Genomic DNA, 27,684 nt, shown 5'->3' with positions numbered 1-27,684 from the left:
AAAGAAACCAGCAGCCTTTAGCACTTGACTGTGGCAAATTATGCACTATATGCTGTTAACAGTGCCCTTTTCGAAATCACTAAGGACCATAGCAGGTTTTAATACCAATCCGTGCTATGTACACAGATCTAGTACTAATCTCCAGAAATAATCATATGTGTCCTCTGTCTTTGAACACAATAAACCATACACAATGGGGATTACTTTTCCTTGAGCACTCCCTTGCAAGCTGCAGTGTATGCTATAAACTTGCTTACAATCTCAAGTGCTCAGTGGAAAAGTTCCATCCACTAATATAAATTTACAAGCACACATAATACACACATTTGACTCAGTAGTTATGATTACAGCAGGTGGAGTTAAACGAGGGGAATCGCCACAATGTATTATAAATACTCCACACAAGTGGCAACATCTCCGGCGTTAAATCTTAGAGCAAGGATATCTGTTGCATGTAGTCATCTACCTTTCCTACGTATTCTATGAATGCTTTGTTTTAGAGCATCTGTATTTGGAATTCATGTATCAATCTCTGTGGAAGTCATTGCCAATACTTCCGAAACAATTTTACATGGATCTTCCCAGGTACTTTCAGCATGTCTTTTAATGCTATTACGTACTTTGGCTTCTTCAAATTTAGCAATATTAGGACCATGGAAGTGTCCAGTAGTTTTTAACAGCTTCTCCCCTTCAGCAACTGTTTCACTCACACAACAGCCCTTATACTTACCTTCCCCCTTCCTAGTGCAACACCAGTATCATTTACTGTCACTATATTTCTCCAGATAATATTGATAACCATCAATGTTCAATATCCGTTTCCCTTTTTGCATTAATACTGTACTATATGCAATTCCAATCTTGCTGGGAGTAGTGTCATGAGTGTCAGCACGAATCATTTCTCACTATATTACCTAAACAAGAGAAAATATATGCTGCTAATGTACACAGATATTAATGTAGCTTGGTCATTCATTTTTGATTATAGCACTTAGTTACTTTACTGCTATTATCCAAAGTATGGTTTTAAATCCACTGTATTACAATGTTACTGTTACTGACAGCCTGTTAACTGTAGGCAACTTCCTTATACGTTCATAATGGATATTACCGTATTTAAATTGACATCACGTTTTCAGCACTCTTACGGGCAAATACACAAGCTTATTCGCATTTACAAGTGATCGACTATTTGAAAGGCTATCAAATCACATTTGCTACTTTGCATTTCTACTTTGTCATTGTCAGGTAAATGAATTTCAACTATTTGATAGTAAACCATTTCAGTAACCTATAGATTTGTATGTATTTCATATTTTAGAAACAAGGCATGAGAGGAAATGAGGGATAGTGGAATTTCCTCTTCCTCTACTGAAAATGTCTAACACACACTAACTCCTTGCTTTCTTGAAGGAAGCTGAACTCTGGTAGCACTAGGTAGTTATTAGGCTTGCAGTCCAAGGGACCACTGATGAGCCTAGCACAAATTCCCAGCTGCCCCCAAACACTGTCTGGTTAAGTGATTTGTTCAAGGTCACACAGTAGGCAAATGAGGGTTAAGGAAATCAAACCCTGTACAATGCACTGCCTTTATTTTTTTTTACTTAGTTTTTAATTTACCGAAGTATGTTAGAGGCAGTGATCAGCTGATCCAGAAATCCAGAAAGACCCATTTCGGCCACTTGGAGAGAGCAGCAGTTGCATTCATTAAAGTACAGAAGAAAATTCACTTTGATTTCAAAAGAATATATACTGGTTATGCCAAGATATACATATGTACAGGAAGTAATAACTAAGCCATACAATAAGAAGAATACACATAATAGGGCATTTTGGGTGAACAAATAATTAAGGTTGAGTGCCAGGCAGTATGGTAAAAAGTGGAGGTAAGTGAGATGAAAGAAATAATCTGTTAAGGTATATAACACAATGAACAGGCTATCTATCCAACACAAATGTCAAGTAGGTCTAATGTTCCAGATGCAAAAGATTAGTATTTACAGTACTTAACACTGATGGATTATTTATCACTTGATTAGCGATTGTTCAAGCCAACTTACTAACCCAAACATTCTCTGCATTGTCATGGCAATCATTACCAGAAGACTTCCTGAATAATGTCATGGTGGAAATGCAAACATGACGAGGGTCTACAACTGTCAGTCAGGCAGTCTCATGGACTGCGTTTCCACTAAGAGGTATCCGAGACCCATTTTTGTTCAAGTATTACACTGCCACCTGATTGCGTGAACCACACAAGGAAAGCCTGGACTTCAGGACTAATGCCACAGCCTGAAGGACTACAGACCCAAAGCTCAGGGAAGTTGATAAGGGGGACAGGGGAGGGAAGTCACTCTATACAATTACAATTAAAGAAGTCTTTATTTGTGATAAGGTTATTTCAGGTGGATGAGGATAACTACGACAGAAAATGTGATTTTGGAAGAAGAAATGAGCGGAAGCATAAAGTGAGGTGACTGATCCAAGTCAAGAGAAGGTGAATTTGATATGAGAAAGTTAAAACAATTTAATGTAAAAGAAGAGAGAGGAGGACTGAGATTCAGTGTGATTTATGGCATCTTACAAGAAAACTGGCTTGTTACGTAAGGTGGAAGGAGGCAAATAAAGGTAAGAGTACTCATGTTTTCTTATGATCAACAAGTTACCATGACGCCATTTAAGCAGAAAAAGGTAAGAACAGTGAGTTGCTGTATGAACAAGTCACGCAATATCAATTAAACAAAGTGGCTGAGATTCAAGACTAATTGAACTGAACAGCTGGAAAAGCTGAATATGTTAAACAAAAGTTGAGAGCAATGAAGAACAAAGTTAAGAAAAAAAATGATATGAGATTTGCTGGAGTATTAGAAGAAGAAAGTGGGGATGTACTGTATTCTGTAAAAAAATGGTGCAATACACTTTTTTCAAAGAACTCACTAAGTGCTGATATAGGGTCTATATTACAAAGTTGACCGCTTACTTCATCGAATACCTAAATGTCGACCCAGCTTAATCGAACCGCATAAACACTGAACGCTCTAAACTGTGAAATTTAAAGTGTCAATCTCTCATACTTGTCCCACCCTACTGCCCGCTACATACTACCTACACAAACAAACTAAATAAACCACATACATACACTAACCAAAACCCTACTTCTAACTCTAAACTAAACCCTACTTCTAACCCTACACTAAATCTTACATATACCACCATGTCTGCACTTAACTTAACCCGCACCCTAACCTTAAGGTCCATAACTATCGCACACTTACCTTAAAAAGCTAAACCCAAACAAACTAAATAATCCGCACACATACACTAAACAAAACCCTACACTATATCTAACATACATTACCATCTATGCACTTACCTTAATCCACACCCTAACCCTAAGGTCCATAACTATCGCACACTTACCTTATGGAGCTATACCGCATTAGGTTAACCATGACGATTCGACATTTCCACTTTCACTCTTCTGGACGTTCGATGTTGTCGCGGTTCAATGAAGACAGGTCGACGTTTAGGCGTTCGGGTAAGTAAGCAGTCGACTTTCTAATATAGACCCGATAAAGTGATACAACTGCCTTTGAATGAACTTGATAAGACAAATGGAAAACAAAGTCATTTTGATTCAGTTTATTTACTTTTATGGGAAAAAAAAATCACATTTTGTGGCAATTACAACTGGGAAGGAAGTTTTCAGTCATTGGGTGACCTGTTAATTTTGAACATGACTATTCAGAGACTAACTTTCAACAATGGAAGCAGATTATGGAGTACATTTACGATCGTAAAAGGCAAACATTGAAATACAGACTACTTTTTAAAGCCATACTGATGGTTTATCATATTAGAGGTATGATAATATTTACACATGCAGATGAAGTGAAAATTAAAATAAAAACTTCCTATGCATGTGCCCAATGAGGGAAGTGGAAGACGAATAGGAGGAATAAGAAAATTGGATGGAAATGTGAAACTTTTTTTTTGAACCGCAGATAACACATAATGGTTTGAAATACTGACAATTTCTAGATGAAAATGTATGAACTGGATAATGGACAACTTCTGCATAATCTTATCAGAAACATATCTGAGAGATGGTAAATAAATAAGGCCCAAGCCTAGAAGACTGCAGCGGTATATGGGGGTAAACTTATTATGTTTTTCTAACTGATGAATACCGAATTAATTCTGTATGATATTACTGAAAATATTTTTGAATTAAGATATAACAACAATTTTCTTATGCCTGCAAGACTGCAAATTGAAGTTCATTTGATATCAGCAAGACTCTTGTTAAAACAAATGGTTTGCCTATGCACATGTCCTGTGAAACAACTGCTAAGGGTTACGTCAGTATCTCTAATACTGGAGACGTGATGAACGTAATGAGGGATGTAAAGTAATTAAAAGAACAAGGATAGGCTACAGGAGAAGGGATTTTATTTTTTCTTTGTAAACTGTATAAACAGAGTCAATGACTATCCCTGTATAATACAATCACCATATGAGCATGAGGTGTGATAAAGAAATAGGTCCTAAGCCTACAAGATATAATTATATTATCATTTAATATATGTGTTAATCTAGACATGTCATTAACAGATGTGAATAGAATAATAGTGTTCTATTTAAAAAAAAGTGCTTGAATCTTCAGTCTGTATATGTTCTTTTTAATAAGGGAATCAAATTAGGCCTTTAAATGGGTAAACCGGTAGTGTGTTGGGTGACAAAGACTGGATTACTCGTAGGAAAGATTAACAAACTATAGGTTTGGGATATGGCAACAAAACATGTTTTAGGCCTACAGGATTGCAAGTTCGTATTATGTACATATGATGCTATTAGGACTTACAGGTATATCTCCTGTACATGGTAACATGATAATTACACTATTTGGAAAAAAAGTGTGAATCCATGATGTGGGAACATGCTCTGTGTGATAATGGAACCACAGAAAAGATGTATTAGCTTCTGGAAGGAATAAACCTATCATGGGAATGAACACTGATGGTAGGGTCTTTAGGCATGACTCTTAAGATGCAGCAATACATGGTTAAGCTTGATGAAGAAAAAGCCTAAAGGTGCAAAATATGAAGATTAAAAAAGTCATCAAAGTGGAAATGTAGATATCTTATTTTAAACTGTTCTCCGCATATGTGACATTAACTACAGATATCCCCTGCAGCAGTATAAAATATAATTTGTACAAGTTAAACAAAGGTGGAAGATGAATGGGGAACGGAATATGAAGACTTGAATGGATTGGGTGAATATCTGCAGTATTCACAGGGTTATGCATGTCATGTGATCTTTTTCAAGGGAATATTTTGGGGCTGGATTGGCCTCTTTCATGAAAGAGTGTACCCTTCTCCTTTAATTATGTATACTTCTTTTAAGCTGTGTGGGGTTTAAATGTACTGGGAGCCTCCATATTCATCTTTATGGGGGAGGGGTAGAGAAGTGACGCCGTAAGGTGATGCCTGCTCCGCTGGCTCTAGCTGCGCCCTCCGTGGCATGGGAGAGAAGCCGCATAGATGTGTTGGATATCGATTTTAGAGTGGCCATGCGAGCCGAGAAAGTTTGTTTGTCCTCGGCCAACATGAACTCTGGGGGAGACCCAGCATACTCTTTTATTAGATCCCGCTGAAGCCTAATCACGTGTGCCTAGTAATTCAGTGCCCTTATGGAAAAGGTGGCTGAAGCAAACATCCGCTTTCCGATGCGATCCATCGTCCGAGACTCCTTGTTGGGAGGATGGACCGAGGAACTATCCTGTGCCAGTTCCTTCTTGTTGGCAGCCGCCACCACCATGGCATCTACCGGGGAACCTTTACTCCACACTGTCTTGTCTGTCGGGGGACTAAGGATCTTATCTGGTCTCCTGGGGATTGGCTCTACAGTGTCCGGCTCCTTCCACGCCCTGGTAGTAATTAGGTCTACCAGGGGGTCGGCTGGAGGGGACACCCAAGAGGTAGATGGGCCTGTGTCAAACGCCTCCAGAAACACTGACTCATCCGAGGAAGGTTTCTGGGCTGACCACCCCCCTCTAATGCACAGCATCTCCATAATGTCTCCAAAGGAGACGTCCTCGGGGGGTGACCTGGGGGAACCTTCCCCTTCCTCCAAGTCAGTGTCTTCCGTGAGGGACTTGGGGGAGTCCAAGTGCCTCCTCTTACACTTTTGTTTGTGAGGGACCTCCTCGGCGGGACTGTCCGAGGAGGGCTCACCAACGGGGTCATGCTCCTCTACAGGAACTAGCTGGGGCGCAGCCTGTCCCTGGGGCCGGATGATGAAAGACAGGCCCATCTGCGAGGGAATGGCGGGTGGATCCATAGCACGAGCCGGGGACCTCAAATCCCTCGAGAGGACCCTCTCCACCACGTCGAAAGCCGAAGGTGAACCACTCTCCCTGGGATCCGAGAGCAGCCCCCTTGGATCTGACGTGTGGATCGGCGCCAGAGCCAAAGCGATCGGACCCGAAAGGGAAGTGTGCTCCCACCGCATCGGAGCCGAAGATACATTCACTCCTCCGGATCCGAGGCTTGGCTCATGGCCCCGAGAGCTTGGATCTGAAAAGAGACCTGATAAACTCGAAGGTAAGGCTGGCGTCTAAGTAGCGATTACTATCGGTGCCGACTCCCCGGCTCCGAGGCTACTCGGATCCAACAGCTCCGAAACCCAATAATGGATCAGAGAAGGAGCAATGGGGGCAAAGAAGGGGGCCGAGCTCCCCCCCAGAGGGGGGGGGAGGCAAGAGCACTCCCATCTGCATCTGGGCCTGAAGGAAGCAATGCATCATCCAGTCCATGTCCACGTCAGAAAGGCTTCTCGTAGACCTAGAACAGGCCACCGTGGCTGGCCGGGAAGGCTGCCTCGACGATCTCGAAGGTGGCCGGGGCTTCTCCTCCGGCTCCAGAGAGAAATGTGGGGAATGGAGCCAAGAGGGGGAGGACCTGGGAACCTTCAAGGTAGAATAGAGCTGCTTAGCCGGCGGGGCCGAGGGGGCTGTTTTGGCCCGCCGCTTGTGGATCCTATGTCTCTCCCTGTCTTTGTCTCTCTCTCTTTCTCCCTCTCTCTCTCTTCTCTTTCTTCTCTTTCTTTTAGGGTCCCTCTCTCCCTGGGACACAGTGGGAGGTTGAGTCCCAGCCCGGGGAGCAGGAACCATTGGCTGAACAGCCGCGATTGGCGCCACTGAGGGAGAGGAGGAAGAAATAGAATCCGCAGGTAAAATGCCCGCTAAGATTAACTTGTTCCTCCTGTCTCTCAGAGCCCAGGGGTTAAAGGTAGCACATATCTGGCAGCCTGATGTCAAATGTGCAACCCCCAGGCAAAGTACACACTGAGTGTGGCCATCGGCTGGGGACAGCTTATGGCCACACTCAGAGCATTTGGAAAAGATGGCGTTAGGGCCTTTGGCCATGTCTACCACAATCACACTCCCTAACACACACATAAGGGAAAGGGGAATACACTAAAGTTAAATTAAACTAAACTAGTCTAAGCGATCAACTATCACACAGACACACTTTTTAAACTGGTAAAAAGGTAGATAAAATTCCTATCTTATCTTACCTAATCGCAAGGAGCTCATCACTCGTGCTTATAGAAGCCACGGCAAACGAGATCTGAGGACTGGTGGGAGGTAGCATGGTATTATGGGTAAGGGGAGGAGCTTGGAGCTTGGAAAGCTGCCGGCTCGGATCCAGGACGGATCCGATACCTACAGGTTGCTGATCAAATGAAGTTAACTACTTCAGATCAATTATGATGACAACCAGGAGCAGCGTATATTGGATATATGATTTGGGTTTTTACTTGGCATTTTCATTTAGGTTAATGCAGCACTTATCAAGATATGAAAAAACAAATTTACTTCTTCTTCTTCTTTCGGCTTTTCCCGGTTAGGGGTTGCCACAGTGGATAACCTGTTTCCATTTCTTCCTGTCCTCTGCATCTTGCTCTGTCACACCAACCACCCGCATGTCTTCTCTCACCACATCCATAAACCTTATCTTAGGCCTTCCTCTTTTCCTGTTACCTGGTAGCTTCATCCTTAGCATCTTTTTCCCAATATACTCTGCATCCCTCCTCAGCACATGTCCAAACCAACATAATCTTGCCTCTCTGGCTTTGTCTCCAAATCTTCCAACCTGGGCTGACCCTCTAATATACTTATTCCTAATCCTGTCCACCCTCATCGCATCCAGTGCAAATCTTAACATCTTTAACTCTGCCACGTCCAGCTCTGACTCCTGCCTATTTGTCAGTGTCACTGTCTCCAACCCATATAACATGGCTGGTCTCACTACCCTCTTGTAGACCTTCCCTTTCACTCTTACTGGTACTCTTCTGTCGCAAATCACTCCTGACACTCTTCTCCACCCACTTCATCCTGTCTGTACTCTCTTCTTCACCTCTCTTCCACACTCACCATTACTCTGAACTGTTGATCCCAAGTACTTAAACTCATCCACCTTCATCACCTCTACTCCTTGCATCCTCACCATTCCTCTATCCTCCCTCTCATTCACACACATATATTCTGTCTTAGTCCTGCTGACCTTCATTCCTCTTCTCTCTAGAGCATATCTCCACACCTCCAGGGTCTCCTCCACCTGTTCCCTGCTCTCACTACAGATCACAGTCATCTGCAAACATCATAGTCCATGGGAACTCCTGTCTTATCTCATCTGTCAACCTTACTATAGACAATAAAAGTGGTATGAACTGTAAGACTTTGTATATTAAGTTTATGCATTAGATCCAGTATAACAGACAGAATTTTAAGTGGTACTGCATTACTGTACTTTTTGAAAATGTATCCATCTCAAAAAATGATACATTTTATGAAAGTAATAAAGAAGATGGAAGGTTACTTGGGTTTAATAAATGCTATGGGCAATATAATAAAATTTGAGAAGGTTACTAAAGTATATTAAATACTGTTTATACATGGGATTAAATTTAAGATTATACTAATGCTGCTAAGAAGAACAGGAGATTATCAGAAGAGGTAATGGATACAGGCTAGTTTTGTGATACTTAAACAGGCAATAGAGAGAAGATCTGGTGCCTTCATCTTGGGAACACTGGGAAGATGTGCAATTTTATTTTAGTATAATACATATGTGGACATGAAACACTACAGCACATGACAACTTTAGTCAATCATGCAGAATTAGCTTTGAAGTCAAATTTGTAGAGGTTACAACACGTGTGTGTAGATTTGTACAAGACATAGGTTATAAAGAATCCTCTCCTTGCTAGTTATCCTGATGGGTGGATTTGGCTATTTGCTCGACAGAAGCAAGAGCATGATCCAAACTGGCTGGCTAATTAACGATGAGAGAAAAGGTGTGAACTTGTGAGGTGAATATGAAACTCCCAATTTATGTCATGATATTTAATTATGGTGTTAAGATGAAACCTAGATAGGAAATATGAGGTCATGGAATTTATAATGTCAGTCACTTAAATCAAAAATATTTAAGTAAGTTACAAAAGGAAATTATATTTAGACAAAAAAAGTGAAGATGGACAAAATGGATAGGGTTTTGTGAAGGGGCAGCTGTGCGGGAGTGACAAGTGAGGCAAGGTTTTTCAGCATTTTACTGTCTTAGTGCTGTAAGACTGATGTGTGCCTTTTCAGTAACTGACTTCCTTAAGGAAATTGGGTGGAAAATACTGCATTTACGGTAATTATTGAAGAATAAGATTAACGCTTAAGAAAATGAACTATTTTGTTTATGAGACAAGAATCTTACCAGGTTAAAGCAGGTTGAGATGAAAAAAACTATAATCAGAATATTAAATGGTGCAGTTTTAAATAAAGATTCAGACTGAATGAGATAAATCCATCTTTCTTGTCATATTTCATTTTTTGTGTAACTAAGACCAAAAAAGTTTAAGGATGTGCAAAAGAATTCCCTTTTGGTAAAATGACAAGTGTAACAGTAACACTGTACAAATTATAAGAAACATAATTTTTTTCATTTAGGGAATGCTTTCCCACTGGATTCAAATGGCTCTAAATCATCCCAACCTTTCCCAATGATGGTTTCCCAAGCTGGATTGAACACAATGAAGTATCCTCTCACAAGCACACCCTGAGAAGTACAGTAAGGAATGCTGAACTGCTCCAGCTGGTCTGATACTATCTAAGGAAACCCTTGACAGGGGACTGGGGAGGTGCATGATGGGCCAATATTTAGCATGGATGTGACCTTTTTTTGCATGAGATGTTTGTCATGTGAATAAAGAGGATGGTTATAAATATCCTCAACACCCAAAGGAGCTTTACCCTCTTCTGAAGGTCTTAATAACTTCTTTAGGACTCATAGCTAAAGGGGGCAACTAAGCTTTTAATAAAATAGGGATATTCAGAGCCATGCATTCCTACAGAAACAGGCACAAGTGACTGTAGTCACAACTTATCCATCTGCCACATCCAAGATACAACAGACGACATGTTGCTTACCAAAATGCAGTATTATGGCCTTTATCTACATCTTGGGTTGAGTAAACAAGCTATAATTTCATGCTTGAATCAACTTCTGACATCTGAAAATGAAACACAAAGGAATAACTTTGAGCCTCCAAACTCTAAGTGGCAGAAGAATAAACCATTTTCTGAAGGGATCCAAGGGTTTTTAAAGCTCTTTATTTTTTATTTTAACACTTATTGACTGGGTTAGACCAACTGGGCAAAAGCATTTTTTCAGCAGAGGCCAGAGATAATGATTTAATGGGTCAGAAAAGTGCTTGCAGCATACTCCCCACCAAACCACATACATAAAAAAAATACATACAGGATTTCCTAACTAGAAAGCTGTTAACAGAGCTAAATGCCCTTGTCATGAGGGTACAAGGCAACTAAAGAAACACTGTTTACATTCAAAACATTTACTTTTTCAAGTTTAGATGTAAAGCCTATAAGAACAAAACCACAAAAACTTAACGTGACAAGTTTTTTTTTAAGAAAAATTATTAACAACTGGTTTAGTTTAGCAAAGAATGACATTTAAATCTGGCTTGTTGATCACAGAAACTGAAAAGTTACAGTACCACAATAAGAACAGCAAATGCATCTTCGTAAAACTGTGTTTGTGTGTGCTGAGGGGGGCATCACACATTCTGAGATACTTCATTTATTTTTCAAAAAACTCTGTACTGCAGGGAGACATCAATTTTCCACATTGCAATGACATTCAGAAGCATAATTTCTTAACAACTTATACATTATTTATAGTCTACAAACATTAAATGAGTACACAATGTCACTCATTTTACACGTCTCATGTCTGATTATGAAAACAGCTGTACAAAATATGTGCAACAAATTTTGGCAAAGAAACACTGAGAGATATGGGGGGACTGTCATTTTCCTGTTCAGCTATTTATAAAGGCATTCAAAATGCTGGCAAATTCAACTATCACCTGAAGTCCAAGGAGAGGAAAAGGCATGACAAACTACTGATGGCATTCTACCCGAACAAGAAATCTTCAAATCTTCATTTCTGCTACCCTACTGTTAAATTATTGAAGCAGCTGAGAACTGACCATGGTTCTGATGCGTCCTCTCTCTCACACATGACTCATACATAAACAGACCAATGAGAACAGGGGAACTGGCCAAGGTTCTGAAGATTCATCCTCCCATACACATGAATCCCACACAAACAGCCCAGACAGAACAGAGGAACTGGCCATAGTTCTGAAATTTCATCTCTCTCAAACAAGTCACTTGCACACAGACCAGAAAAAGCAGAATTGCAACTTCCGTTTTTTTTTTTTAAATAATGTTTCCAAAAACTAGTTCCTTGGACTGAAATCATCTTTCAACTGTCCAGATTTTTACTTCATATTTTTGATATGTTCCTTATAAAATTTGTGGTTCTCTGGTAAATCAGCAGGGATTAAAGTCACTAAATAATGACAATATATTTGAGTTTCAGACTTCATATCCATGAAAAAATGGATACCAACACAAAACCTTCTAAGTTTCTAACTGTAATATTTAAAATTTGTCCATATTTTTTGGGCATTTGTCACCTCATTATTTTGATTTTGTCCAGGTTTCTTGTGCTAAAAGGTTGACAGGTATGATTAAAATTCTTTTTAGGAGATGGACCTTTAGATGTGACCTGAGCAAGGCCTTAGTGACACACATACCTGTAACTGGAAAGATACATATTTTATTCCAAAGCACAGACACAAGGCATATAAATGACTATCTACTAGTGACTTAAGGTGTTTTGTGAGAACAACTAGTCATCCCTCGGCCACTACTCAGAAATGATAGAGCCGAGTACAGGGCAACAAAATTTCCTTTCCAATAGGCAAGTAATGGGCTGTTTAGGGTTCTGTATGTAGGAATCAAGATTTTTAAATATCAAGACAGCAATCACATGCACCCAGTTCAAATCCCACAAAGTAGGATTTACATACTGAACAAAAGGTACCGACACACACACACACACACACACACACACACACACACACACACACACACACACAACACACACAAGTCACTGGACCACAGGTACCAGTATAATTCCATCACAGACCATGTAGGTGTTAATTACCTGAAACATGCCACCCTAGACTACATGAAGAGCGACATTATACCTCTCTCTCTCTCTGACTATGTGCCTCAATATGGTATGAGCCCAGCAGTTAGCAGCATATTACCCTCACCAAGGATGATGCCACAATATGAACAAAATATGATTGATTTTAAGAACTAGTTGATTTTCAGGTGTCATTCTAAGGGATTCAATATTTGCAGCAAGGGAAGACATGGTTAACAGACTAGGTTGCTTTGCCAAGGATGGTCTGCACCTGTTCCCACTAGGCTTTCGAATACTGGCTAAAACTGTATCCTTCCCCAGAGAATCTTTTTTTTAGGTAATACCAAATTGACAAACTTCCGGACATAGCAAAATCAACTCAAATAAACCTCAAGGTATTACTGCTCAATGCCAGTAGCCTAAATGAAAAACTAAACTCCCTCCAACCCCTTTTCACCCTGGAGAATGTAGACATTAGTGCAGTTACAGACACATGGCTTAAAGGTGCAGACAGTATCCCGACAGTTCAGCATTTCAGTGCCTTCCAAACATATACCAGTAAATGCAGTGACAAGGACTAAAGGTGGATGTGTCTCTGCACACACCAATAACAAGCATACCTCTAGGCTGGTTAAACAGGCTGATGTGTTTGAGTTTATCCATATGCAGATAACTATAGATAAAAGCCTGTACCATATTTTAACAAGCTATAAGTCACTCTCTATGTCTCACAAAATGCATATATAATGCATACTCAGACTTACTGGAGACACTCAAAATCCAACCTAATACCATATGCATGGGGGACTTTAATTACTCTTCTATAGACTGAGAATCCTATATGTCCTCAAATCAGCAATCACTGACATTCCTGAATTTCATAAATACAAACACCCTTGAACTGTTCCAAACTACTGGAGCTTGTACTCACAAATATGTAAGAACACTGCAAGCCCCCCCAAATGTCACATCCTCCCTGGTAAGGTATGAACATAAAGTTTATTAAGTAAAAATTCAATGCTTCTCTAAACCCAGAGAACACAGCATCTTATGCAGAATTGTTCACAGAAACTCTGTAAAACTATGTCAACGGCTGCATAGAGGCTTCTGTATCAACCAGAAGTAAGCTCAAAACTAACATCAAAAACAAACTACCATGGTGGCATCCCAAATTAAACAGGTTACACAACAAAAGGGAAAAAATCATGGCTAAAATCAAGAAGTGTAACTCCCATAAAGATAATAACTCTCTCATCAACAGGCAAGTAAACAGGCTAATTAAGCCCAATAAATTCAATTTTGAGGTCAATATAGCCTCCCAGACAAAAGACAATCATAAGGCCTTCTTCAGCTATGTCAGAAACCTGAAAGGCAGCACATGAATTGGTAGTTAATGGTGCCACATTCACTGACCTGTGTGATATAGAGAATCTGCTGCCTGACAAATTCATTTCCAATTTTACTACCCACTCAACCCCAGCCACCCCTAAGAAATACCTTCAAACCTAACCCCTCCCAGCTATAAAAAGAAAGCACATCCTTGCTGTGCTCACTAAGGCAAATAACACAGCCTCAATGGGCTCAAGTAATATTCCAGGATGCCTTCTGAATAGTCTAAAATATGACCTATCAGGGCCACTGGAGTTCTTTTTTAACACAGACTTCATGCCACAAGAAAGAAGGACTGCAACAGTCATCCCTCTTCATAATGCAGAACCATCAGCATACCCTGGAAACTACAGGCCTATTAGTCTGACTAGTCTTATATGCAAAGCCATGGAAAGAATTATCATGGAAATGGTCAACAAAGACACAGAAGTCATTCAGAAACTGGATCCATCCCAGTTTGGCTTTGTCAAAGGAAGGTCATGCATAATGAACCTGGTGGACTTCTTTGAGAAGCTCACCAAGGCAATGGATGAGGGTAAAATAGTCCACCTTGACCTGACTAAGGGATATGATACAAAACCCTACTCGAGCATTGTTAACAAACTTACAGAATTAGGCATAAACCCCTGTATAATGCAATGGACAGCCAACTGGCTCACAGACAGTACCCAGGAAGTTAGGATTGGTGAAACCTCCTCCACAAAGAGGCAGGTCACCAGTGTTGTCCCTCACGGCTCCATGCTGAGCCTGCTCCTCTCTGGCATCTATTTCTCGTAAGTCAAGGCGAATGTCAATGGCCACAGGCTGACCAAATTCGCAGATGATTGCATGATGGGAGCAGTCACAGAATTATCCCAAGATGCAAGCACCTTACAAGAGGGTTCAACGCAGACAAAAGACTGGTGCCAGAGCCACAGCTTAAAACTCAATGCCAAGAAATCTATTATAGTATCTTTTGGGAAATCAGCTACCCCAAGAATCTGCGTCACCAATAAAACACCCCTAAGAGTAGACCCACTAGTCAGAGATCTGAGAACACATGTAGACATTAACTAAGGTGATAAGGAAATCCTTTTATGTTGCTCAACGTATAAGTAAGGACATGGCATTTAGGTCTAGGGAAGTCATTGTACCATTACACTTGGCCCTTATTAGACCCATCATTGAGTATAATGCCACTTGTGGTATGTACCTGACCAGACACATGCAGCAACTGGAACATCTGCAAAAGGTTCCTTACAAAAATAATACAGGGCATAAACAAAATATTGTACGCAGTTCACTTCAAAACCTTATCCCTATACTCAGTTTCCTACAGACGTACTGAGAAGCAAGCTATCCCTAGCATACAAGGCATCCCTAGACCCCGCTCTGGTGAACCTTTTGCACATCTGCAAAAATGAACATTATCAGAACTACTTGATCTAAAGACTTAAATTCTAACTGCAACATAAACAGAATATGTTGGAGAGGCAGATATGTATCTCAGAAAACTCTTATTCTTTGAAAAAGACACTATCCATGTGAAACAAAGTCCCTCCCTAACTCTATTTAAATATAACTTGGACCACTGGATGGGAAATCAAAAATTCACCCCTAGCCTGATGACTATGTCTCTTATGAACAGAGGCAGTCAGTAAATCACATCAAACAAAAATCATTCCCTGTATACACGATAAAATAAACCACTACTTGTGGGACACATTTGGATTGCATGGCTAGGCTTATAAAGGCCTTAGTGGTCATTAACCTAGTGTTTACACCTATGGATCTATAAGTTGTTACCTTGGCTGCAGATTTTTGCACTCATTAGAGATGCTAGAGGACACCATCCAAAATATCAAGCTAAAGTGACAAGAAACCAGCACAAGCAACACTGTTGCTAAGTTCAAGAAGGGTGTCAGGTACTTAATCTGAGAGATATTTCTCAAAAGAAAGGTCAGTGACTTAAGAGCAGCTTGTCGCCTGGCTCTTCAGTGACACAGTATTGCTCAAAATCACTAACAAATTCTGCACCCTGACAGAAAGTCTAACTATTCCCACCACAAATTAATGAGGAAAGTGCATAGAGCTTGTAATACATGAAACATGGCACGCACGAGCATCGTGACAGGCCTTAGTAGGTTCAGTCTGAGTCAACTATTTTCAAACAATGAAAGCTGGAATCTAGAATTCTTCAAAAGTGGTAAAATCAGATACTTCACCAGAGGCAAGAGTTACGAATGAGTGAGGCATAGGTGCTGGGTGCCAGGTAAACAGCCTACAACATTCGGGCAAGCATATGTTAAGTCAGCACAAGATGAAGTGGGGCCTGTGAAAAGTCCTCTAATGACATTAATCCAAATTCACTAAAGGTGCAATACCACACCTAAGCACATACTTCACACCATTCATCTAAAAACATGCGTGTCCAAAATCTCTGGGATGGTTCCTGGTCCACTGGGCATGGCAGGGGTTGTGCAGTCGGCTTCAACTTTTTTTTATGGGGGAAGGGAAGTAGACTTCTCGAGCCCAAGTTCAACCAATAAGCCTGCAAGGGGAACTCAAGGTCTTGCGCCACATAAGCAGTACAGCCATAGGGCTGCACCATACACTCCATCAAGGAGAACATGGTGGTAGTTCTGCTTCAGTAAATATTCATCTGTTTGTATGCAAGACAGACATTTTGTCCTATACAAACACTCATGATAGTACCATTAAATGAAGATGGCTCACTAATTAATCAATGACAGATTAAGATTTTTTCCCACACTTCAGTTGATACAGGTTGCAACCATACATATACTATGAATAGATATCTTAGTTTTGCAGGCACATGTGCCATTTTGTTTTAACTTTAACAAAACTTTTGTGAATATTACGGTAAAGTCCACTAACTCCAAAGACTGAAGGCAGCAGTTTCAGTTTTAATGTTGAAATGCTCATCCATATCTATCTCTTCACTGATGACTTCTTCATGGGATGACCCAGGAACAGTTATCCAAGAGTAAATACACTAGTAAAATCTCAAGGAATACTGTATTTTTATTTTACCTAATTAATTTAATTTGTGAATCACAATGACTCATGCACCGAATCAGTTAAAACAATTATGTGAAGACACTATACATGTGGTTTTGACTCATGAAAGCCCATTGATGATAGTTTTGTTGCATCTTATAGCCAATGACAGTCCCACAGGTGGCCTAGGCTTAGTCTTACTACATTTCATGCATGTTTCACAAGTGTTCGGTCTTGTCCTAAACAAACACACATGCAACATCAATACTGCCTCAGACAGTCAGCAACTTCTGCAGCAAATCATCACTGTTTATCTAAACTGAGTGTAAAGTTTTAACAAGATCTTTTGCTTTCTACTTTTGTTGTATTTTCTGAGATTACCAGAATCTCACTTTCACCTAGTCTTCATTTTCTTCATCAAGAATGTTAAGGTAAAACTCATGTGGACCTGCTATTTCAAGCCCGAACATTTAAACCATTATGCTTTGTGATTTTTCATGCTAAGCACAGCTCCAGTTCTCTTTAGACATCTTTCTGAACAAAACAGGCGTATGACAACAATTGTTTCAGGCAGGCATATTATTTTCATTAATTTTCAACAGAACCACTTAGTTCTTTGAATAATGGACAACTCTTCCATCCCCCGACTTGGATATTCTACAACATAGTTTGTGTGTTATGTTACACCAAACACCCATTTTTAGTTCATTAATACAGCTATCTAGTATTTTTTCTCCACACAGTGTGCTTGCTGTACAGCTAATGGCAGCAAAGAGACGCCCACCAAAAGGGTTCGACAACAAAAATCTCTACATCCTAGAGATGCTCTTCTAAAAACAGCCTGAAAATTTGTGGGCATTCTTGACCTAGAAAATAAAAGAAAAGCTTTGATGATCACCCTTTCACATTTAGACCAGTCAAGGTTTGGCATAATGGTTAAGGTCTTCACCTCATAAAAGACAAAGCTTGGAAAACCTACAGAGGAACTGAACCAAGACAAATCTATGAAAAAAATTATCAAAATACTTGAGAAAGATTTCTTAAGAAAAGACCCAAGCTTTTGGGGCATTTCCCCTATAAACTAAACTCTTTCACTAATGCAAAGATACTATTTTGCCTAACAGTGTGCTTCATCAGATAACATGCTTAGATATGTCAATGTGGTCCACCGTACTAGAACCAACCAAAGGTTCACTCAAGTGGTTCCTGTGAAGACATACTGTACACCACTTTTTAATACTATTTGAGATAAAGATGTGCTTCAAGTGAAGGATGTCTTTGTTTCATGATGCCAAACAAAACAGATAAACATTTGGGGAGCCAACTGCACATGACTACGTTAAAAATACATGGACAAAAGTGCATTTCCATAAGATGAGTATGTGCCCTGCAGGTAATATGTGCAGTACCTGTTTACTGAGCTAAATCTTCTGGCTATTATGTTACAACCCAGGTTTTCTCACCAAAACACACAATAAAGCAGATTTCACAAATGCAAAAGCCACAGCCAAACAAGTTAGCACTACAGCAAAACACACAAACTATTTCCTTGGTTCAATTAGCAGCCCAAAGGCTGGGGCTTCTTACCCATTCTGGAGGGGGAGGGTTAGCACAGTCATGCCATAACATCTCCTCAAAGGGGAAGGCTCAGGAATGCAGCATTTGCTTTAATTTCTCTAGGTAACATGAGACCACCAAGGAGTGAACATGCATTCTATATGGAATTGTGGGTATGTATAACTTGAAATTACCAGTCCAAATGATCACTGCTGCAGTAGCCTTAGCTATACAAAGACATGCATCTGGAGCCTTTCTTCCCGGGCCTCCGCTGAAAATTGGCTTTGTTCCAAGTCGGACTTTCCCAGATAACAAATGTTAAATAAATACATAAAATAAATAAATATATGGGTCATATCCTGCCAAGGTTATAACAGCTGGCCAGCTTCCAAAGCTTCAGGGCACCTTCCATGCTTCCAAATTGTCAAGCAACTCGAGCTGAGCTAATTAAAAGACAAGCTTAGGGTGCAAAGCCCTTCACAGCTTTCCTGTCAGCAGAGAGAGGGAGGCATAGCCCTGATGGGAAAAGGCTAGGAACAACAGGAAATAAAAGTCTACGTCCTGGCATAAAAAATACAACAAAAACAAGGGGGGATGGAGGGAGGGATTGGCTACTGCAGCAGTGATCATCTGAACATCTACTATTATGGTAAGTTCAACTTACATAACTGTAGCATGTTCTTCATACTCATCACTGCTGCAGTAGACTTAGCTATATGAGTAAATTACAACAGCTAACTATATCTGGGAGGTGGAAGGAGATGGGTCCAGGAGCCCCTGGAGAATGGTTCTAGGAAAGCTTGATCTAGACCTAGAGAAGGAAACAAGCTTATAGTGCTTTGCAAAATTATATACAGAAAGCCAGGTAGAAGCTTCTGGAATGCTTCTAGAATCCAACCCTTTTCAAAAAGTCATCAATGAGGCCATGGCCCTAGCTGAATGGGCCTTGACCCTGCCTGGAATAAATTTGTTATGGTGAGCATAACAAAAGGTAATAGCCACAGATAACCATTTAAAGATGGCCTATTTTGAAAGAGGTTGTCACTTCTTCTTACCTTCACAAGAAATGAACAATGGATCTGAAGATCTGAAAGATTAAGTTTTGCCAGGATAGTACCCGAGTTGCTTGTGGACATCCAATGTATGCAGAATCCTTTCTTCCTCGTTTTCAAGTTCATGAAAGAAAACAAAGATATGGATAGTTTGGCTTAAAATAAACTTGGATACCAAGTCAGGCATAAAAGAAGGATTAGCTCTCAAAGAAACCTTGTCGCTGTGGAAAATGAGATAGAGCTGACTCGCCATAAAACCTTCCAACGCAGATACCATTCTTGCAGAGGTTACAGAAATCAGTAAAACTGTATTCCTTTGTAAGAACCTCAAGTCAGCCAAATTAGCTGGTTCAAGTGGAGCAAATGTTGGTTTCTCTAACACAAAATTAAAATCCAAATGAGGGGCCACTGATTTTCTAGAAGGCATCTTATGCAAACCCCTCCCCTTTCAGTAACATTTTGACATGACACTGCATTGAAAGAGGAAGAGCTATGGGCAGAAATGCTGAAATGGCTACTAAATAAATCTTGTCAGATTAATAAGAAAGACCATAAGATAATAATTCAAACAAATATTGTAAAACCAGAAAACAATTAGCCCTGAATGGTCCTGGTTATGTTGTTGGCACCAACTAGAAAAACTTTTCCATTTGCTAATATATGATTTTCTAGTAGCAAGCTTTCTGGCCACCATTAGTACTTGCTGCATATCCTCAGAAAACAATGTATACAATACAAGGAAAAAAGACCCTATCATCCAAGCAGTTAATTAAAGATGATTGATACTGGGGTATATAAGGCAGTCCTAGACGTGTGTGAGTAGATCCAGTCTATGAGGAAGGTTGTGGTAATTGCCCCCAGTTATTTCCAAAAGAAGGGAGACCTCCAGCTGCCTGGGCTAGAAAGGAGTCATCACAATGATCTTGAGGAATTCCATATAAATATTCAGAAGTACCATGTATATTAGTGGAAAGGGTAGAAAGGCATACAGGAACATTCCTGTCCAAAGAAAAAAAAAAAGGCACCTGTCTTCAAGTTCCTCTTGCACAAAGTCCTGGAACAGACTTTTGCCAGTTGACTGTCAGAGAGGAGGCAAAGAGGGCTATTTGAGGAATTCCCCACAGATGGAACAAATCTTGGAAGACCCCCAATCTAGTTTTCGGTAGTGAGGATCTGCCCTGGTCCTGCTCAGCTTGTCTGTCAGACAATTATGCTCTGATGGAATGTAGGATTCCTGGTAAATGAGAATGTGCTGTGAAACTACATCCCAAGCTAACATGGCTACCCTGCAAAAGGGGGGTATGACCTGGTTCCCCCTTGATTGTTGATGCACTGCATCACTGCTGTACTGTTTCTAACCACTAGAAGAGGTCCCAGGGACCAAAGATGGTTCACAGAGTTGACTGCCTTGCTCGGGGCAAGCATTTCCCTGACATTTTTGCACTTGCATTGGTCCTTGGTGTCCCACACCTACTGCACTTTTATTCCTCTAGAAACTGCTCCTGAAGAAAAGTCTGAATCATCTGTGGTGAGTGATTACTTTACAGCAGTGAGGGAGAAGGGGAGACTTGGATTTAAGGATATCTGTTGTCTCTACCAAAAGCTTTATCTTTGACAAACCTCAGTATTGAGATCAGGGAAAAAAAAGGTGTTGATGCTTGGACCAGAGAGATACAGATACCACTGTATCATTCTCATGGGTTTACATGCATATGACCGAGCAACCGATGGTCGAAACTCTGTTTCCACAAACTTATATGTCAAAGCTCCAGGTGTCGAACACTCGGAATGTTGTAACAAATTCGGAATTTGACATTTCCGACTGCTCTACCACCTAAACAAGCGCTAACATGGGTCAAAAGGGGGGGGGGGATGTTTTGCAGTTCGATGTAATTGCATTCACAATTATGCACAGTAGCCACACTGCCGAACATTTTCCGGTCAGCCATCCACCGGCCGACCAAATGCATGTATACCATTCTCATGTGGAGTCTTGCTATGGGTATCGTGAGAACCACTGATGCCATGAGACCCAAAATCCTGAGGTATTCCCTCTCAGTGACCAAAGACTGAGTGGAAAACCTTAGAAATACTTCTAGACAAAGATCCATTTTTCCTGTAAAAGAAAAGCTCTTTGAACTGAGGTGTCTAGTTAACATCCCAGGAACACAATCCTGTGTGAGGGAGTCAAGAAATACTTTTGAATGTTCGCTTGGAATTCCAGCTTGTGTAAGAGATCTCTCACCCAAGACAGAGATTCCTGGCATCTTGACAAAGACTCTGCAAAGATAAGCAAATGGTATAAATATGAAAAATATGGATACCATTTAGTCTGCAATGAGCTACAATCAGAGCCAGACACTTTATGAGCATTCTTGGTGCAATGGATAGTTGAAAGTGTAAAGCAGAGAACTGATAATGTAATCCAGATAAACAAAACCATAAAAATATCTGAAGTCTGGATAAATAGGGATGTGACAAAAAAGCGTCTTTTTAAGTCTAGTGTTACCAAAAGACTTGAAAGAAGAAGAAGAGGTAACAGGTTGTGAAGTGACAACATTTTGAAATTGGGCACTTTTACAAACAGGTTTAGATAAGAAACATCCAGAACTGGTCTCCAAGCATTTTCTTTCTTTGGGACTAGGAACATCTTTGAATAAAACCCCTTATCCAGATGACATAGAGGACCTGGGTCTATCATTCCTTGGGACAGCATGTGAAGAACAGGAAAAAACAAGTGAGTCTGATCTGTAGGATAAAAAATGACTCCCTGGAAAGGAGGCATTTCCTTCCACTGCCATCTTGAACTCTAATGAATGACATTTAGAACCCATTTATCTGAAACAATCATGTTGCCAAAGAGAAAAAAATGGAGATTCAGACTTTCTGGAAGAGAAAAGGGACAAGGGTGGGAGGGGTCATGAGGTCTTTTGAACAGTCAACTCAAGACTTGCTTGACTAACCCTTTTTTTGTGGTTTGAGACTTCGTTTTGGAACCCCTTCGCCATTGCTTCTTAAACGTCTGTTTACCCGAATTCTGTTGAGGATGTTTATTCTGTTTTTTTGACAAAATTGGATGAAAAGAAAGAAATCAGCTGGATAATTTGGAAAATGAGGGCTGAAAAATCTTAATGATTGCCTGGATCAACTTGTCCCTTTCATCTTGTGTCTTTTGGCTTATCCCGGTTAGGGGTCGCCACAGTGGAACTCCGGTCCGCTAATGTTTGGTAGTGGATTTTTATGTGCCGAGTTACCAGCCATGACGCACAACCTTCAACGAAGGCACGCCCATTCACGCATGACTCCACACAGAAGATGCTTTAGCTGAGAATCGAATGCGACAATGTCTTGCTGTAAGGTGACAACATCTTGCTATAAGGTGACAACGCTACCGCAGCACCACTACCGCGGGTAGCTTGTCCCTCTCATCATACGTTTTAATTGCCTCTGCAGCAGAGGATCCAAACACTAAATCGTTATGCAAGGGAGAATTTAAAACTTCATTTTTACATCATCTGAGAAGTTCTAAGACTGCATCCAAGCAAACCTCCATAAAACAGTGCCAGTGGCCATAGCTCTGGAAGAAGTATCAACAGAGCATACATAGACTGCAAACAATAAATAATGTCCTGTACAAAAGAAGAAACTAAATAATTTAAAGCAGATTGTTCTTCATAACATGAAAGATAGATAAAACATTCCTCATACTTTCACAATTTGTCAGAAAAAACTTTGACATATGGGCCTGATAATTCAAAATTTGAAAAATCCGAGTTGCAGAAGAATAAACTTTCTTAACAAACCTATCAATAATTTTCCAATCCTTATGGGTCACAATTCTGAATAGTGTATAAAAATGTAAAAGACTGAGGAACTTTACACATCCTGCTTGCCTTTTTAGGGACAGCTGACCGAAAAAGAAATTGGCAGTAAGACAAACATCCTCTAAAGTAGACAGGACAGAAGGAATGGGTATGGGTTCTGGAAAATCCTTCCTCAATAACTCACAGTATTTTTTAAGGGACAGAGAAACCTCAGTGTTCTCCCACTGAAAACAGTGGCACATTCTAACAATAGTCTCAGAGAAAGAGAAACCCTACAGGGAGAATCATAAACTGAGCTCTCCTCTGAGTCTGAATCAGAAATCTGAAGACAAAACCTTGAATCCATCCCTGCATCTTCCTGTTCAGATTCAGAATCTACGGTCTCTTTAGGAAAGGAGGAATCCGTCTTTCTTTCACCAGAAACTACTTTACAAGAAAGATCAACGGCCTACATTAAATCCTGAGCCAGTGCTAGAAAATTATTCTTATCCAAACAGATTTAAAGAGGATAGACACATGCTTGTTTTTTTGTTTCTTTATGACAGGTAAAATGGGGCAAACCATGTTACTAATGGCAGCTGCTTCTCCAGGGATGGGCACAGCATTCTGACACAACAGGGAAACCTTCCCTGCTCCCTCTTCCAGGACCAACAAGAGTGGCTCTCTTTTGCCCACTGAGAGGACTCCAACAGCCAAAGAGGCAGTGGCCAACCCTGGTCCACCGAGGCTGTAGGTACTACATCAGAGGGATCCAGGGTAAAAGAGGAGTGTGGTCTGACATACAACAAATGGCCACAGCTGAGTCACCCATCTGTGGCTGAGGCAAATTGCCAACCAGCTGTGGTGGCAAAGGCTGTTTACTTAACTTTCTTCTTTTTGTGGCTGAAAGGACCAACTGTGGGACTGGTTATCTGTTCCATGGTCAGGCCAAACATGGTGACCCTTTCCTAGGAAAAACAAGCAGCAAATGCTAGAAAAACTACCAGTCCACAAAAATGAACTTTTTGACAAAAAAATACAATAAAAACATCTTGAAACACTATGCCAGCCCTACAAAAGAAAAAATAAACATAATTTCTCCACAGAAAATATGTTTTCCGTTAGTTTACATTACTTTTAAACTGACAAAGACTCAAGTACTCAGTTTAAAAGAACACTACAGTCTTGAGACAGTTCATTAAATGGTAACCAGAAAAAATAGTAATAAAAAATAAAAGCACTATTAAGGCTGTCCATATACACTTCTTCAAATTCTGCTTCACCTATTCCTTATATATTCCTATACACCACAAGGAGGCGGAGATTAGAGGGCTTTATTTTAAAAATAAATAATAGATTTAAAAACAAAACAACAAAAGTACTAGATTAAGTTACTTTTGGTTCTCACGGAGACTTTTTATATAAGTTAATTAAATAAATATATGTTGTATGTATAAATATGTATATGTATAAATATGTAAAATATGTATATAATATTGCAGAGTATAAAATACGGATGAAAAAAGTAAAAAAATAATGTAATAATTAATATAATATAATATTATGGTATAATATTATTATTGAATACTTTTATATAATATACTTATATGAATATAATATATAGGAATATTGTAATATTGGTGTATATATATATATATATATATATATATATATATTCAATCGTAAATTAATTAATTAATTAATTTATTAAATTAATTTATTAAAATCTATGAACTTCCCAGTAGCAGACATCCCAAAATAGGTATTTGTCCACTAGTTTTTTATAATATTAATTTTAAATTAATTAATTAATTAATTAATTAATTAATTAAAAGATATTTTGGAGTAATATGGAAGGAAGTGAATGTCTTTTAAACAGTGATACATCTGTCTATATCAATTAACGAGTCTCCTAGCGAGACGAAAGCGGTTTTTATGATGATTTACTTGTTTTTTTTGTTTTAATATTAAAGTTCAACACCAGAATTTGAAGAAGTGTATATGGGACAGCCTTAACAGTTCATTAAATAACAACACTCCTAGCTTTAAAATAACTTTCCTGAAGAGGAAAGTAATAAAATATTAACAAAATTTAAGAAAGTGGAATTTTTTTCACCAAAGGGAACTTATCTATTCAGCAAAGGAAGGCACAAGCCAACTGTCGATCCTCAAAAGCCTTGGAGGAGTGTACTCTTTGGCGGCAGTACAGGTCTGAAGGGCTTCGCTCCCAATCTTTTTGTCAGCTCAGCTTCAGCTACTTTACTGTTTGGGCATGTGGAAGGTGCCCTGATGCTTTGGAAGCTGGCTGGCCATTACATCCTTGACAGGATATAACCCACATAGCCAAGACTACTGCAGCAGTGATCAGTACGAAGAACATGTACTTATACTGTATCCATAGTGGTTATTGCTCCATGCTTTGTGGACAACAGGAGGAGATATTAGAACCTGAAAATCTCTCCCAATCCTCAATACATGACAACCAAGATCCCTGGCTCATACCACTCTTTTCCAGTGTGCTAGAGGAATGTGGGGCGGGGATCACAGTGGGTTTGGTGATTGTGGGATATGAAAAGATGTCTAATCAAAACATGTCCTTACATTAGTACTATGCAGCAACTTAAGGGCAATGCTGCATCAGAAGTGTCACATGAAACTTCTGCATATACCTTTACTCAGCTCTGATAGATAACCTGCCATATAAAAGTACGGTCACTAATAAGTGTCAAATGATACCTGCACATCAAAATGTTGGTCTTTTTCTTCAAAATAAGGGTCATGCTGCTAAATGCTAAGAGCTTAAACCAAAAAGTGCATAAGGTCTTTTACAGCTATGTATGTAGCCTAAAATGTAGGACCCAAGCATGTGCAGAACTAGTGACCAATGGTATCACACATGCTGACCCCACAGAGATAGCAAACCTGCTAGCAGATAGCTTTGGTGAAAATTTCACTCCCTTATCCCCTCCTAACTTATCACAAACCTTCCTCAAAACTTCTCCCCCAGCCTACGTATCTGAAGAGCAGGTCCTCAAAGCTTTGTCCAAGGCAAAAAAATACAGCTTCTATGCGACTGGACGGCATCCGAGGCGGTCTTCTAAATGGGCTAAAACATGAACTAGTATCACCAGTAAGTACCCTTTTCAATCATAGCCTAACTACAGGCTTTATTCCTGCAGAATAGAGAACAGCAACAGTTATTCCCCTCCACAAAGGTGGCTCAGCAACAGACCCAGGGAATTACAGACCCATAAGCCTGACCAGTCTCATCTGTAAGGCCATGGAACATATCATTATGGACCTCAAACAAAGACATAGTTGACCTCCAATTCCTGGATCCTAACCAATTTGTCTTTGTCAAAGGCACAGCCTGCCTGTTAAATATGGTGGACTTCTTTGAAAATGTGATTAGGGCAAATCTGTGCATACAGCATATTTCGATTTGGCATAGGGTTTCAACATAATCCCACATTCAGGCATTACCAATAAACTTAGCAAACCACATCAACCACCAGACTTCTGACCAGCAGGATACCACAGGGGTCAGTGCTGGGCCCCTAACTGTTTGGTATATACTTCTTAGAAGTTCAGGTCAAAACTAAGGGTTGTGGCTGACCAAGTTTGCAGATGACTGCAAACTAGGTGCAGTTATTGAATCCCCAAATAATGACAATATACTCCAGAAGGGTCTCATGCCGACCGATGACTGGTGTATTATTCACAGTTTCAAACTGAATGCAAAAAAATGCATCATCATTCCCTCAATGTCCCTTCACACTATCAAATCAACAACAATACCTTAAGTACCCAAGAAGTGGTAAGGGACCTGGGATCACAAGTTGACTGCAACCTTAACTTCGACCACCATGTGCCGACTGTAGTAAGGAAGGCTTTCTACATAGCACACTTGATTAGTAAAGGCATTGCCTGGAGAGCAAGAAAGTTTATAACTCCTCTATACTCGGCACTAATCTGGCTCATAATTGAGTATAATGCCCCATTCAGAATGTACCATACAAAGCACCCGCCACAAATGGAGAGAACTCAGAGGTTTCTAGTAAAGAAGATCAAGGGGCTCCAGCATGTGCCTTACACAGACCGACTAAAGTCCCTACTTCTTAGGGGGTGACTTATGCCTGGCCTACAGAGCAACCCAAGGTGCAAACCTAATGAACTTGCTGCATATCAGTAAATCAAATGAGACTAAGGCTACCCATTCTAGGGACCCAAATATGGCCTGCGATTTAAATAGAACATGCTGGAGGGACAGATTTATCTCCCAGTGAATACAGCATCTTTGGA

General features: G+C 40.1%; 1 protein-coding gene across 4 annotated transcripts in view; it reads right to left on the bottom strand.

The window, feature by feature from the left end:
- LOC122801775 (amyloid beta precursor protein) overlaps nt 1-27,684 on the bottom strand; it is a 3,200,820-nt gene that overhangs the window by 880,820 nt on the left and 2,292,316 nt on the right. The window lies entirely within an intron of this gene.

The sequence above is a fragment of the Protopterus annectens genome, chromosome 5.part0, assembly GCF_019279795.1.
Source record: "Protopterus annectens isolate FY-2018-M chromosome 5.part0, PAN1.0, whole genome shotgun sequence".
In the NCBI taxonomy this organism is placed as follows: Eukaryota; Metazoa; Chordata; order Ceratodontiformes; family Protopteridae; genus Protopterus; species Protopterus annectens.
The sequence above is the reverse complement of the archived record's forward strand: the minus strand, read 5'-3'. Positions and strand labels throughout refer to the sequence as shown.